Source organism: Diabrotica virgifera, chromosome 6, assembly GCF_917563875.1.
Source record: "Diabrotica virgifera virgifera chromosome 6, PGI_DIABVI_V3a".
In the NCBI taxonomy this organism is placed as follows: Eukaryota; Metazoa; Arthropoda; class Insecta; order Coleoptera; family Chrysomelidae; genus Diabrotica; species Diabrotica virgifera.
The window spans coordinates 194,768,284-194,781,165 of NC_065448.1; the positions used below are offsets into that span (position 1 = coordinate 194,768,284).

General features: G+C 33.0%; 1 protein-coding gene across 3 annotated transcripts in view; it reads right to left on the reverse strand.

Annotated features, from left to right (window-relative positions):
- The window catches only part of LOC126886618 (estradiol 17-beta-dehydrogenase 11-like), a 315,249-nt gene that overhangs the window by 190,298 nt on the left and 112,069 nt on the right, over positions 1-12,882 (reverse strand). Inside the window, exon 1 of one of the 3 annotated variants that reach the window (XM_050653608.1) lies at positions 12,750-12,857. The exons of 1 other annotated variant lie outside the window; for it this stretch is intronic. The gene's annotated coding sequence lies outside the window, so the exon portion shown is untranslated. Of the gene's footprint in view, positions 1-12,749; positions 12,858-12,882 lie in introns of those variants that run through there. One more of the 3 variants, XM_050653610.1, reaches the window with a different exon arrangement.

Here is a 12,882-nt window from a genome sequence, read left to right on the forward strand (position 1 = left end):
TTTCCGGCCTTATTTTAAACACGCGTTTTTCACCCCTCGAGAAAGCGTAAATGTCACCCCCCAAGTAAAAGCAACCAACGGCACAAATTCAACTTTGAAGTGGAGGGTAAGTAGAACCTAAATCCAAATTTTCATGTAATTCGGAGTTGCCCCTGGAAATTACACTCCAAAACGGTCATTTATTGGGCTAAAGGTACATTTTATTACTTTTTGAGATTTTTGGTATTACTATAGTTATTTTCCCAGTCGAGTGCGGAAAAGAGACTGCAAGAGTTAGGAACAATATTTTTCTAAGAGTCTTTAAAAAATTACCAAATCTTAATCAATTAATTTAATTAATATGAAAATACATACACAAATTAATTCTTTGACAAGGTTGTCAAAACCAAACTTTCAATATAATTAGTTAGCATGACGACGATCTTGATTTCCATGACGATGATTCAAAACGACTGTTATTGTCTACCGATTTGACTTTCGAATATTATGTCAAAATAATTTTATTTCATCGAATTGTCGCATTAATTTCATTAAAAGAGGAAACAGTAGCAATCAACAGGTAGCCAAAACGCGTTCCAAGATTGCGGCTGTAATTTTGAATATTTTTTCGAGATATTTGGAACACGTGTTCGTAATATAATAAAGAATGGCGGTACAGAGCCCAATTTGAAAAATATATTAATATGTGGAAATTACTCTGTAATTAAATACAATATTAAAAAAACGAGCCTGTACCGCCATTAAGAAGAATAAAAAAATACACTTTTTTCAAATAAACTTTTTTATCCGATGCCTAGGTTTTGTGTCATTTTGGAACTACTAAAATTTTTTATTTTATTAGTAGTTCCAAAATGACACAAAATCTAGGCATCGGATAAAAAAGTTTATTTGAAGAAAATGTATTTTTTTGTTCTTCTTAATGGCGGTACAGGCTCGTTTTTTAATATTGTATTTAATTACAGAGTAATTTCCACATATTAATATATTTTTCAAATTGGGCTCTGTACCGCCATTCTTTATTATATTACGAATACGTGTGCCAAATATCTCGAAAAAATATTCAAAATTACAGCCGCAATCTTGGAACGCGTTTTGGCTACCTGTTGATCGCTACTGTATCACCTTAAAACAGGAAAACAATAAGATATATTTGAAATAAATCAGTAAATAATATCTAAATATTAGTTTATTGCATGTATTATAATTACTTTAAGGCCATATGAACATATCTAAATTAACACGCGTGCGAAAAAGTAAAAACCGCGTGCGGAAAAGTAACACGCGTGCGGAAAAGTGAAACTTTCTAAACTAAAATGCGTGCGCGAAAGTAGACATTTTTGCACGCTCGTAGAAAAATAATTTTTAAGTTAATTCCATAAACAATTCCGATTTTTTTCAAAGTAAAAAGAAATACCAATGAAACTTATAAAATAGATAATATAAATATACATAAATAAAGTAACTTGTGAAGCGGTAACGATTAATTTTATTTGAGAAGCTAATTAGGGGGTGATTTTCGCCATTTTTTTACCAAAAAATAAAAGGGACCAACAATATTTCAGAGCGTAAATCACTTACTTTTAATATTAGAAGTTTAAAAAAAAAAAACAAAAATAAACCTTTTTTTAAACACTTTAAAAAAGTTGTAATGAATTTTCCCAGAAAAGTACTCCGGTTTTTGGTTATTTCACATTGAAATATCCGATTTGGAATTTGATGAAGAAGAACCTACTTTTCATTAGCTGCAACTCTGATTCTACTGTGACTGCAGACCTCACGCATACACCATTTTTTCAATTTTTTATAAGCTATATTTTTATTATATATTTATACAATATTTTTTTCGCTAAAATACTTAATTTTTGAGTAATCTCCGAAAAACCGTCCAAAAACATGTTTTATTTTGTTAAAAATGAACATATTCACTAGCAAATAACTCGAAAAGTAGTGACTTTGTAAAAAAACTCTATAGAACAAAAGTTGCTTAGAATTAGCCATTATATCCAATTCCGGACTTATTTTGAACGTATTTTTTTCACCACCAAGAAAATTTTTTTCACCTCGTATTTTCCAATTTTTGTAAAATGGATGAGATGTAGAATTGTAAACTTTTTCTTATACATTAATAGACAATTTCAACTACCTATTCCCAAATTTTCATCCTTCCTTTATTTTTTTGGAGGTTTTCGTAAAATTTTGTGTTCCTTGGTCGGGCTAATGGATGGATCTCGAGCAGATCTCTAAAGTAACAACAGAAGAAGGTAGCACAAAATCAATTGCAATAAAAACAAAAGTGCTACAAGGCGATTCCCTGTCAACCACACTATTCAACATAGCAGTAGAAGGAACAGTCCAGTGGAATTAAAGGAATTATATCCAACTTCCTAATACAAATAGTAGCATATGCAGATGATATAGTTCTTATGGGAAGGGACAAGGATAGATTAAAAGAAGCAGTAACAACTTCTGGCAAATCAAGCACGTAGAAGACGTCTAGAAATAAACGAAGGAAAAATAAAATATCTACTCTGCTCTAGAAGAGAGGACAAGAAGACGAGAGAAATCAAGGTAGAAAACTATACTTTTGAAAGTGTTCATCAATTCAAATATTTGGAAGTAATTGCGAATGGCAAAAATAAGAGAAGTGAAGAAGTAACGGAGCGAAAACTAGCAAGCAACAAAAGATATTGGAGATATCATAGCCTAATGAAGGACGAGAACTTATCCAGAAATACAAAACTGAAAATATACAGAGTTGCAATCAGACCAGTAGTTACATATGCAGACGAGACAAGGAAAATCTAAGAAGAATTATGGGTCCCATAAGAATGGAAAACGGAGAAATGAGAAGAAGAATGAACCATTAACTAAGAGACATAATGAAGGGAGAAGATATAGTTAAATTTATTAAAGCTCAGAGACGCTAGATGGCTAGGACACATAGAGAGAAGGAAAAATGACCTATTTATTAAGAAGGTCACCAGTTGAAAGCCAGAAATTGAAAGACCAAGGGGAAACCCAGCGAGAGATGGGAGAACCAGGTGATGAGGGATATCAAAATTCTGAAAGTGAGAAACTGTAGGAAACTATGCACACCTTAAAATGAGGGGAAGAAAATTGTAACGAAAGCCAAGTCATACAACAAACGTTTTTCAACTTCTTCTTCTTCATGTGCCGTGCTCGATTATCGAACGTTGGCTATCAAATTGGCTATAGCAACGTTGTTAACGGCAGCTCGGAAAAGGGATGCAGAGGATCTGTTATACCATTCTCTCAGGTTTTTAAGCCATGACGTTCTTCTTCGACCTGGCCCTCTTCTTCCGTCTACCTTGCCTTGTATTATTAAATGGAGTATATTATATCTCTCTGGGTGTCGCATAACATGGCCAAAATATTCAAGTTTTCGATTTTTAACTGTTCTGACGACTTCTGTGACTTTTCCCATCCGGTGCAAAACAACTTCGTTACGAACTCTATCCACCCAACTTATTCGTAGGATTCTTCGGTATACCCAAATTTCAAAGGCTTCCAATTTCTTGAGAAGAGTATCTGTTAAAGTCCAACCTTCGACACCGTACAAAAGAGTAGAGAACACATAACATCTCACTAATCTAATTTTAAGATTCAAAGTAATGTTGTTTCCACATAAAAGTTTCTTTATCTTAAAGAATGCAGCTCTGGCCTTCTCTATACGTATTCTAATTTCTTTGCTCATGTCCCAGTTCTCATTTAGATTACAACCAAGGTAGGTGATACTGTTAGTTCTCTCTAATTGTTCACCATAAGCTGTTACTACTTCCGGTTGTATTGGCGTCTTACTGACAACCATCACCTTGGTCTTTGCGGTGTTTAGCTTGAGTCCATATTCATCACACGTTGTGGTAATCCTATTAATCAGATGTTGAAGTTCTTCATAATTGCTCGCAATTAACACCGTGTCATCCGCATATCTCAAATTATTAATATTGACGCCATTCATTTTGATACCACATTGAGCATTATCCACTGCTTTATTGAAAACAAACTCAGAATAGATGTTAAATATTAGTGGGGACAAAATGCAGCCCTGCCTTACTCCTCTTCGTATCTGAAGTTCTTCAGACGTGTCCCAGCCAATCCTGATGTTTGCATACCCACTTTCTGAAGAATAGCAATCATTTCCGTATGTTTTACCCGATCAAAGGCTTTCTCAAAGTCAATGAAACACATATAAACCGGATGTCCGACATCTCTGCATCTCTGTACCATAACCTGAATACTAAACAGTGCTTCTCTGGTCCCAAGGTTATTGCGTAATCCAAACTGTGTATCACCAAGCTGTTCTTCTATTTTTTGGTACATCCTAGAGTGCAAAATTCGTAGAAATATCTTTAAAACATGACTCATCAAGCTAATGGTTCGGTAGTCACTACATCCTTTCGCGTTTGCTTTTTTAGGTATCGTCACAAAAGTCGACAGCAGCCAATCCGTTGGTATATAGCCAGTTTGATAAACTTTATTAAAAATATGAAGGAGAGATCTTTTACCTGAATTTTCGAAGAGCTTTATTATTTCATTCGGTATTTCGTCTGGTCCCGTCGCTTTTCTGGTCTTTGCTAATCTTATTGCTTGTTCAATTTCGTCCATAGTTATGTCAGGTCCTGTAACTACTTCGTTAATTTCAAGCTCGGGCCTTTCATCATTAAACAGTTCCTCAATGTATTCTTTCCATCTGTCTATTTTATCCAAATCAGTGATAATCAGTTTTCCGTCTCTATCAACGATGTTATTTGCATGTTTTTTGTTCTGACCGGTGAGTTCTTTTATTTTTTTATACATATTAAATGAATCATGTTTTCTCTGCAACTCTTCAATTTCTAAACATTTTTTTTCAAAGTATGTTTCTTTTGCCGCTCGTATTTTAGTCCTTATCTTTTTATTAATGCGTTTATACATTTCGATGTTTTGATTCTTAAATTTGCGTCTTTTTTCCATCAAATTCAAAATCTCATCGTTCATCCACTGTTGCTTCTTTTGATTTTTCTCTTTGAAGTTTGGAGTTGAGTTGCTTATAATCGTTTTGATTTGGTTCCAATGATCCTCGATGGATTCTTGTTGTTCGCTATTCTCAAAATTGCTCTCTAATTTGTTTGAAATCCCCTGACTGTTGTTTCTAATAAAATCGGTATCCAGTTTGTTAGAGGATCGTTGTTGTTTTATCCGTTTAAGTTTTAATTTTATTTCGGCTAACAATAGATTGTGATCAGATGGCACATCGGCGCCAGGATAGGTTTTTACAGCGGCGGCTCGTGGGTCAATCTTCAGGGGGGTCATTTTGGTTTGAAAACTTCAAACTGTTGATTTTTTAAAGTATTTAAAATATCTTTTAGCATTTATATTTTAGATAAAAAATACAGACTTAGATAAAACTCAATACTATTTACCCTAGTTTTCCGAAAATTAAATTTGTCTTTTTTTAGAGTAAATCTTTTAAAAAATATAGGAAAAATGGTATGAACAGGTTATTGACTGATATATAGATAGGAATATTTATAGTATAATAAATTGTAAATTTATTAAAACGAAACTTACTTTAAATATTTTTATATTTTAAGTCAATTCTTCTATCCTTTAGTTCTGCAAAATAGTCTATGACCTTCTCATTGAAATTTGGAATGCTCTTGACAAGCGTTTTCTCGATGCTCAGCATAGACAAGGCACTAAGTCTAGGTTGTCCCATCGTATTACGCAGGAATGTTTTTACTCTTTTTAAAGTAGAAAAACATCTCTCACTTTCCACGGTTGTCATAGGGAGTGTGCACAAAATATTTAATAACTTCACTGCTTCAGAAAATGTTTCAGACAAATTCATGTTAATAAAAAGCTGAAGTATGGCTACTGCACCAGCACTATTGCGAAAATCCTCACGACAATATAAGACTTCAAGTTCCGATTTTAGTTTGGAAATATTCACTGTGGGATAATTAGCCGTCACCATTTTTAAAATATTTTGCGGAAAGTTGGTAGTGTATGCTTCAAATTTCTCTATGTAGAATAACTGTGAAATCATGAGATGATCATTGAAACTAAACCTGTGATTTATTTCAGATATAATAATATCACAAATTTCAAGTGCAGTTCGTCGCTTTGGATCCTCTGCAGTAGTTTTTCTTTTTTTTGCTGTTGATGTGCTTGGTACTTCTGATTCCAAAATAGTATTTCTAATTATTTGGATATTGTTGTTAAAAGACAGGATACAATTTTTGACAGATATAACATCAATGTCTCGCATTTGCAATTGTTTAAACAATATATCAACATGGGGCATTATTTTATGGAAAAAATTTAACCAAAATAAAAAATGCTCATCTTCCAAATGTCTTTTTAAACCAGTTGCTTGATTTATATTGTTACCATCTTGCTCCTCATCAATAATTTCCTCTAAGCAAGATTTTAAATCATCTTTATAAGTGTATACAATTTCAACACATTTTGTATTGAAAGCCCATCGAGTAGGCGCAGCTTTAGGTAGCCTTACTTTAACCACTCTATCCAGAACCATCGTACGTTTTGGAGATCGGCCGAAAAAGGACGAAAATCCGTGTAAATTTGCAAAAAATATTTTTATCGGTTTGTGTTGACTCGCCGCTTTTTGGAGGATAAGATTAAATTGATGGGCATAGCAGTGAATGAAGTGTGCATTTGGGTATATTTCTTTAATTTTTGTTTGTACTCCTCCCAGTTTACCGCTCATGACTGATGCACCATCGTAACTTTGGGCAATCAATTTTTCAGGTGCTTCATTAATTTTTAATAATTGAAGTTCTTCCAATATTACATTAGTTAAATGTTGTGCTGTAGTACCTAGGGGGTTAACAAATTTCCAAAATCTTTCATGTACAATACCAGTTAATACATATCGCAATATGATAATCATCTGCGTTTTATTGGAGCTGTCTGTGGTCTCATCTACTTGAATGGCCACAAAATTTGTCTGGCCAATCTCCTTCATGATATGAGTATGCACAATGGCTAACATTGATTCTAAAATATCGTTCTGAATTGTTTTCGATGTTCCTTTAAATACTGTACTTTTTTCAATGTGTTCTTTAAACATTAAATCCAGTTCAGAAACAAAATCGATAAGGCCCAGAAAAATTCCACGATTATTGGAGCTGTCACTTTCGTCATGACCGCGCAATGCAATTTCGAAAACTCCACAAAATTTTACACAGTCGATTAGTTTGTTTAAAATATACCTATTTTTAGATACCAATTCATTAAAGTCATGCACAGATTTACGATATACACTATCAAGTTGCTGTCTTATGTTAACACGTCCTAAACTTGCGTAACTCATTGATGAATTTATATGAGTAGTTGAAGAGGCATGTTTTGTAATTTTCACTTTTAAATGCTTAATGTCAGTTACTCCATTTTTCGCCCATACAGCGTCATTCGAAAACAGTAAACACGGATAGCAAAAAAATGCATTTCTCACACTGCAGCCACAAATCCAATCACACAAATTGTACATTGATTCTTTAAAATATCTTTGAATGTCCTTACCCCTATCCTTTGTTGTTTGTTTTAAATTCATGTTTGGTTTTGGTCGACCACTTTCTTTTTTCTCAAGCCGCCGTTCATAATTTAGTGTTCCAGCAGATTTTAAGGCAATTATTTCGTCAACAACACTCATCTTGTTTTTGTTACAATCACAAAAAAATCCAACAAAACAAAATAAATTACGCAAATACGCCGCGATCGATATAGACCTGCCGTGAAGTGCGGTCAGCAGACGGTAACTAACTAAACGTGAGGCCGTCGACTCTACTAGAGGTATACGACGGAAAGGTCACTCCCACTCTCGCCCACGAAATTGCTATCTGCCGTCTCTTTTCTATTTTACATGCATTTGTCCATAAGCCATAAGAACTGTATATAGACAATTTAAAATACGGCCCAGCCACGGGCTTGTGTATAGCGCGAGGCGCGACGTTATTATATCTATTATATTTGTTTTGCCAATGCAGACTGCTGAGAGAGAATTTTATATTTCAGAGTGAAGTTTTAGATAAAAGATATTTTTAATAAAATTGGTATTTTTATGAGATTATTTTAGGGGGGTCATTGACCAATTGACCCTAAGGAGGAGCCGCGCTTGGGTTTTTACAGACTTTACTGCATTTCTGTAACTCTCACTGATGGTTATGTAGTCAATTTGGTTTCTTACGTTTTTCAACACACAAGTGGAATGCGGAGTGATTCACCGCAATAAGCGAATCAGAGAGCTCTAAGTAAGAACGGCAAAAATTCCATCCGGAAGGAAAGCTTTGATGATAATGATTTATTGATGATTGGAACATGTAGTTATCGATATTCAAATAATATAATAATTAAAACAAAGTAAGTTATCAATCGAAGTAGCACAGAAAACGACAATAAATATCGTTCACATACCACCAGATTGACAACAGGTGGAATACTTTCTTTGGTTACAACCTCCTGAGATTTTCAAAATTTATAAATCATACAGGATGCCGAGGAAATTAAGATGAGAGAATTTTAAATAATCCACAACTCATCTGATCAGCGTGGTAAAAGCTCCAACAAGAAAGATTCCTTAATACTCAAACAAAAGAGTAAATGAATTAAAAATGTATAAAAATTCTCAATTCCTTTGCAACACGAAACTGCAGCAGCTGCATAATACTATGGTCAAATCTGAGAGTGCAGGAAGAGTCTATACCGGTTTCGGGGGTTGTTTCCCCCTCATCAGTAGTTTCATATCCTCTTCTCTCAGATTCTTCCACGTACCACACTTTAGGCCTTTCCGAATTGCAAAGACAGAAAAGTATTTTACAAAGAAAGAAAAAGAAAGTATTCCACCTGTTGTCAATCTGGTGGTATGGAGACGATATTTATTGTTGTTTTCTGCGCTACTTCGATTGATAACTTACTTTGTTTTTCGGTAGATGGCCCTAGTTCATCCGTGACATTTCTTTCTTTGCAATTCGGAAAGGCCTAAAGTGTGGTACGTGGAAGAATCTGAGAGAAGAGGATATGGGACTACTGATGAGGGGGAAACAACCCCGAAACCGGTATAGACTCTTCCTGCACTCTCAAATTTGACCATAGTATTATGCAGCTGCTGAATTTTCGTGTTGCAAAGAAATTGAGAATGTTTATACATTTTTAATATAATAATTGTTTATTGTTGTTTTTAGAGTAGTGTTAGTTTATTTAGAAATCAAACAATCGGCTGAATCAGGTACAAAACGATAAAAAAAATCTTAAAAAATAATAATAGGATAATAAAATAGTTATTTATGAAACAGTTCGTGAAGTATGCTTTTTGCGAACGCACGCGATGTTTAGAGCACGAGCGACAACGGAACGAGTGCTATACATCGCGTAAGTTCGCAAAAAGTACTTCACGCACAGTTTCATACAATATTTTATCTATGATGAACAAATAAAAAAACTGTAACTCTTCGTCACTGGAATTTGTTTCTATTCTACAATTTTTAGAACTTTGACATTTAAAAATTCTAACTTCTTTCAAACCACAAAACTGTCAAAACTTTTGTCGTAATTTATTGCTCATTATGTCATCACCATGACAACGCCAAAGGAAAGGATATTTGATTATTAGTCTGGGCTATTTATCGGAGAATAGGCCATTTTTGGGAAAAGTTATTTACCAGCAATTTTATTGCTGGTATCGAATCTTATGATTATATATATATTAACAATATAGGTATGCAAAGTCCGCAGATAGTGTGCTACTTTTTTTATAAACAAAATGGCGCCCGAAAATCGTGTTTTTTTCAATTTTTGCTCTATAACTCCAAAGATTTTAACTTTACACAAAAACCATCCAAATAAAAATTCACCGCAATTAAATTCTGCATAGAGACGTGTTTTTTGCGATTTACTTCGACGAAAACTTTCCCCGGAAAAAGCGGGTTTTCCAACAAAATCTTTAATTTTCAACTAAACTTTTAGATAAGTAATTGTTAATGAATAATTAAATGACTTGGTAATGTAAAAGCCCTTTTCGTATAGATTATAATTCCAGAAGCCGATGGAAATTGAATGAACAATTTAGCAACAATTGAATTGTTAATTGAAAATTTACGGTCGCTATAATAACGACGATAATTATGATGCATAAGAATAACTATGATTTTTTTATAAAAAGACACTATACCTATCTAATGTACTTTACAGAATTGAAATTGGACTATTTAAGCGGCCTCAGGAATTTTTGAAAAGTATAAACAATTTTTTGGCTTATAAACAAATAGAATATCTCGGGAAATATTAAACTAACTTAAATTGTGAAAACGGTATTCGAAAAACAGCGGCAGGACGCTTCTTTTAAAAGAAAAAACGTTTAATTATGACGAGTGGTTCCTGAGATACGACCGGTCAAAGTTGACCGGAATTTACGGCAAAGATATAAACAATAAGATCATAATTTTCAAACCATCACCTTTTTATTTCTGTCCTCTTTCTCCACACCAATTTTCATATCCTCAAAATACTCATAACATATATTATTATAATAAAAACTATCGATAATACGTGTGAAAATTGCCAAAAATAGCAAAATTCCAATCAAAAATTAGGTTGGAGAAAATGTAACCCTCAAAGTTCAAAATCGGTATACGTTAAAAAAATGCATTTTCTCGGCTTCCCATGGAGCAATTTCCTTTATTCTTTTTTTGTTTCCAAGTAACTCGAGTAGAGCCATCGAACTAACGTGTTATTAAATGTCAAACTTGCTTTTGTTTTGTTATAATAAATTAATTTATTTATAATAACAGAAAATTTTAATTTGTTTAAATAAAAATTGTTTCAATAATTATACAGCTTTCAAATGAGAATATTTATGTTTTTAACTTTAAAAGGTACACTTGTAGTAAGTTTATCTAAAAAAAGCCTACAACTGGAAAAAATATGTAGTTTTCTGTTCGTATAAATAAACTAATCTATTAAAACAAAACAAAAGCAAGTTTGACATTTAATAATACGTTAGTTCGATGGCTCTACTCGAGTTATTAGGGAACAAAAAAAGAATGAAGGAAATTGCTCCATGGGAAGCCGAGAAAATGCATTTTTTTAACGTATACCGATTTTGAACTTTGAGGGTTACATTTTCTCCAACCTAATTTTTGATTGGAATTTTGCTATTTTTGGCAATTTTCACACGTATTATCGATAGTTTTTATTATAATAATATATGTTATGAGTATTTTAAAGATATGAAAATTGGTGTGGAGAAATAGGACAAAAATAGAAAGGTGATGGTTTGAAAATTATGATCCTATTGTTTATATCTTTGCCGTAAATTCCGATCAACTTTGACCGGTTGTATCTCAGGAACCACTCGTCACAATTAAACGTTTTTTTCTTTTAAAAGAAGCGTCCTGCCGCTGTTTTTCGAATACCGTTTTCACAATTTAATTTAGCTTAATATTTCCCGAAATATTCTATTTGTTTATAAACCAAAAAATTGTTTATTATTTTAAAATATTCCTGAGGCCGTTTAAATAGTCCAATTTCAATTCTGTAAAGTACATTAGATAGGCATAGTAGCTTTTTATGAAAAAATGATAGTTATTCTTATGCATCATAATTATTGTCGTTATTATAGCGACCGTAAATTTTTAATTAACAATTCAATTGTCGCTAAACTGTTCATTCAATTTCCATCGGCTTTTGGAATTATACTCTATACGAAAAGGGCTTTTACATTACCAAGTTATTTATTTATTGATTAAAAATTACTTATCTAAAATTTTAGTTGAAAATTAAAGATTTTGTTGGAAAAACCCGCATTTTCCGGGGAAAATTTTCGTCGAAGTAAATCGGGAGAAACACGTCTCTATGCAGAATTTAATTTCGGTGAATTTTTATTTGGGTGTTTTTGGTGTAAAGTTAAAATCTTGGGAGTTATAGAGCAAAAATTGAAAAAAACACGATTTTCGGGCGCCATTTTGTTTATAAAAAAAGTAGCACACTATCTGCGGACTTTGCATACCTATATTATTAATGCATACAATAATAAGATTCGATTCCAGCAATAAAATTGCTGGTAAATAACTTTTCCTTGTATTTTGCTAATTAGCCCAGAGTATATATGAAAGTGTGTCAAAAACAATGCGTCAAAGTAAGTCCCATTTAAAATACATTGTTACTTCACGCACACTTTAAACACTTCACGCACTGCTATCTTAATGACAGTTTTCACAAACTAAAAACTTATACATAATATGATATAGAGGAGATAATAGTTAATTATGAAACAGTTCGTGAAGTATGCTTTTTGCGAACGCACGCGATGTTTAGAGCACGAGCGACAGCGGAGCGAGTGCTATACATCGCGTAAGTTCGCAATGGAATTCATTTCTATTCTACAATTTTTAGAACTTTGACATTTAAAAATTCTAACTTCTTTCAAACCACAAAACTTTCAAAACTTTTGTCGTAATTTGTTGCTCATTATGTCATCACCATGACAACGCGAAAGTTAAGGATATTTGATTATATGAAAGGGTGTCAAAAACAGTGCGAAGAGGTAAATCCCATTTAAAATACATTGTTACTTCACGCACCCTTTAAACCCTTCACGCACTGCTATCTATAATGATAGTTTTCACAAACTAAAAACTTATACGTAATTTGACATAGAGTAGATAAAAATATATTAAGATAAGGCATTAAACAAGTAACAAAATAATCAACAATACAAAACAGCATACCTGTTCCAGTTACACGTTTTAACACTAACAAATATAAAGCAATACTAACCCAGTGTTCGGTTTAACCAAAAGATTATTAAAATTTGTCAAAACAAGGTAATGAAAATATCTAAAGGCGACCAGTGGCTGTCCG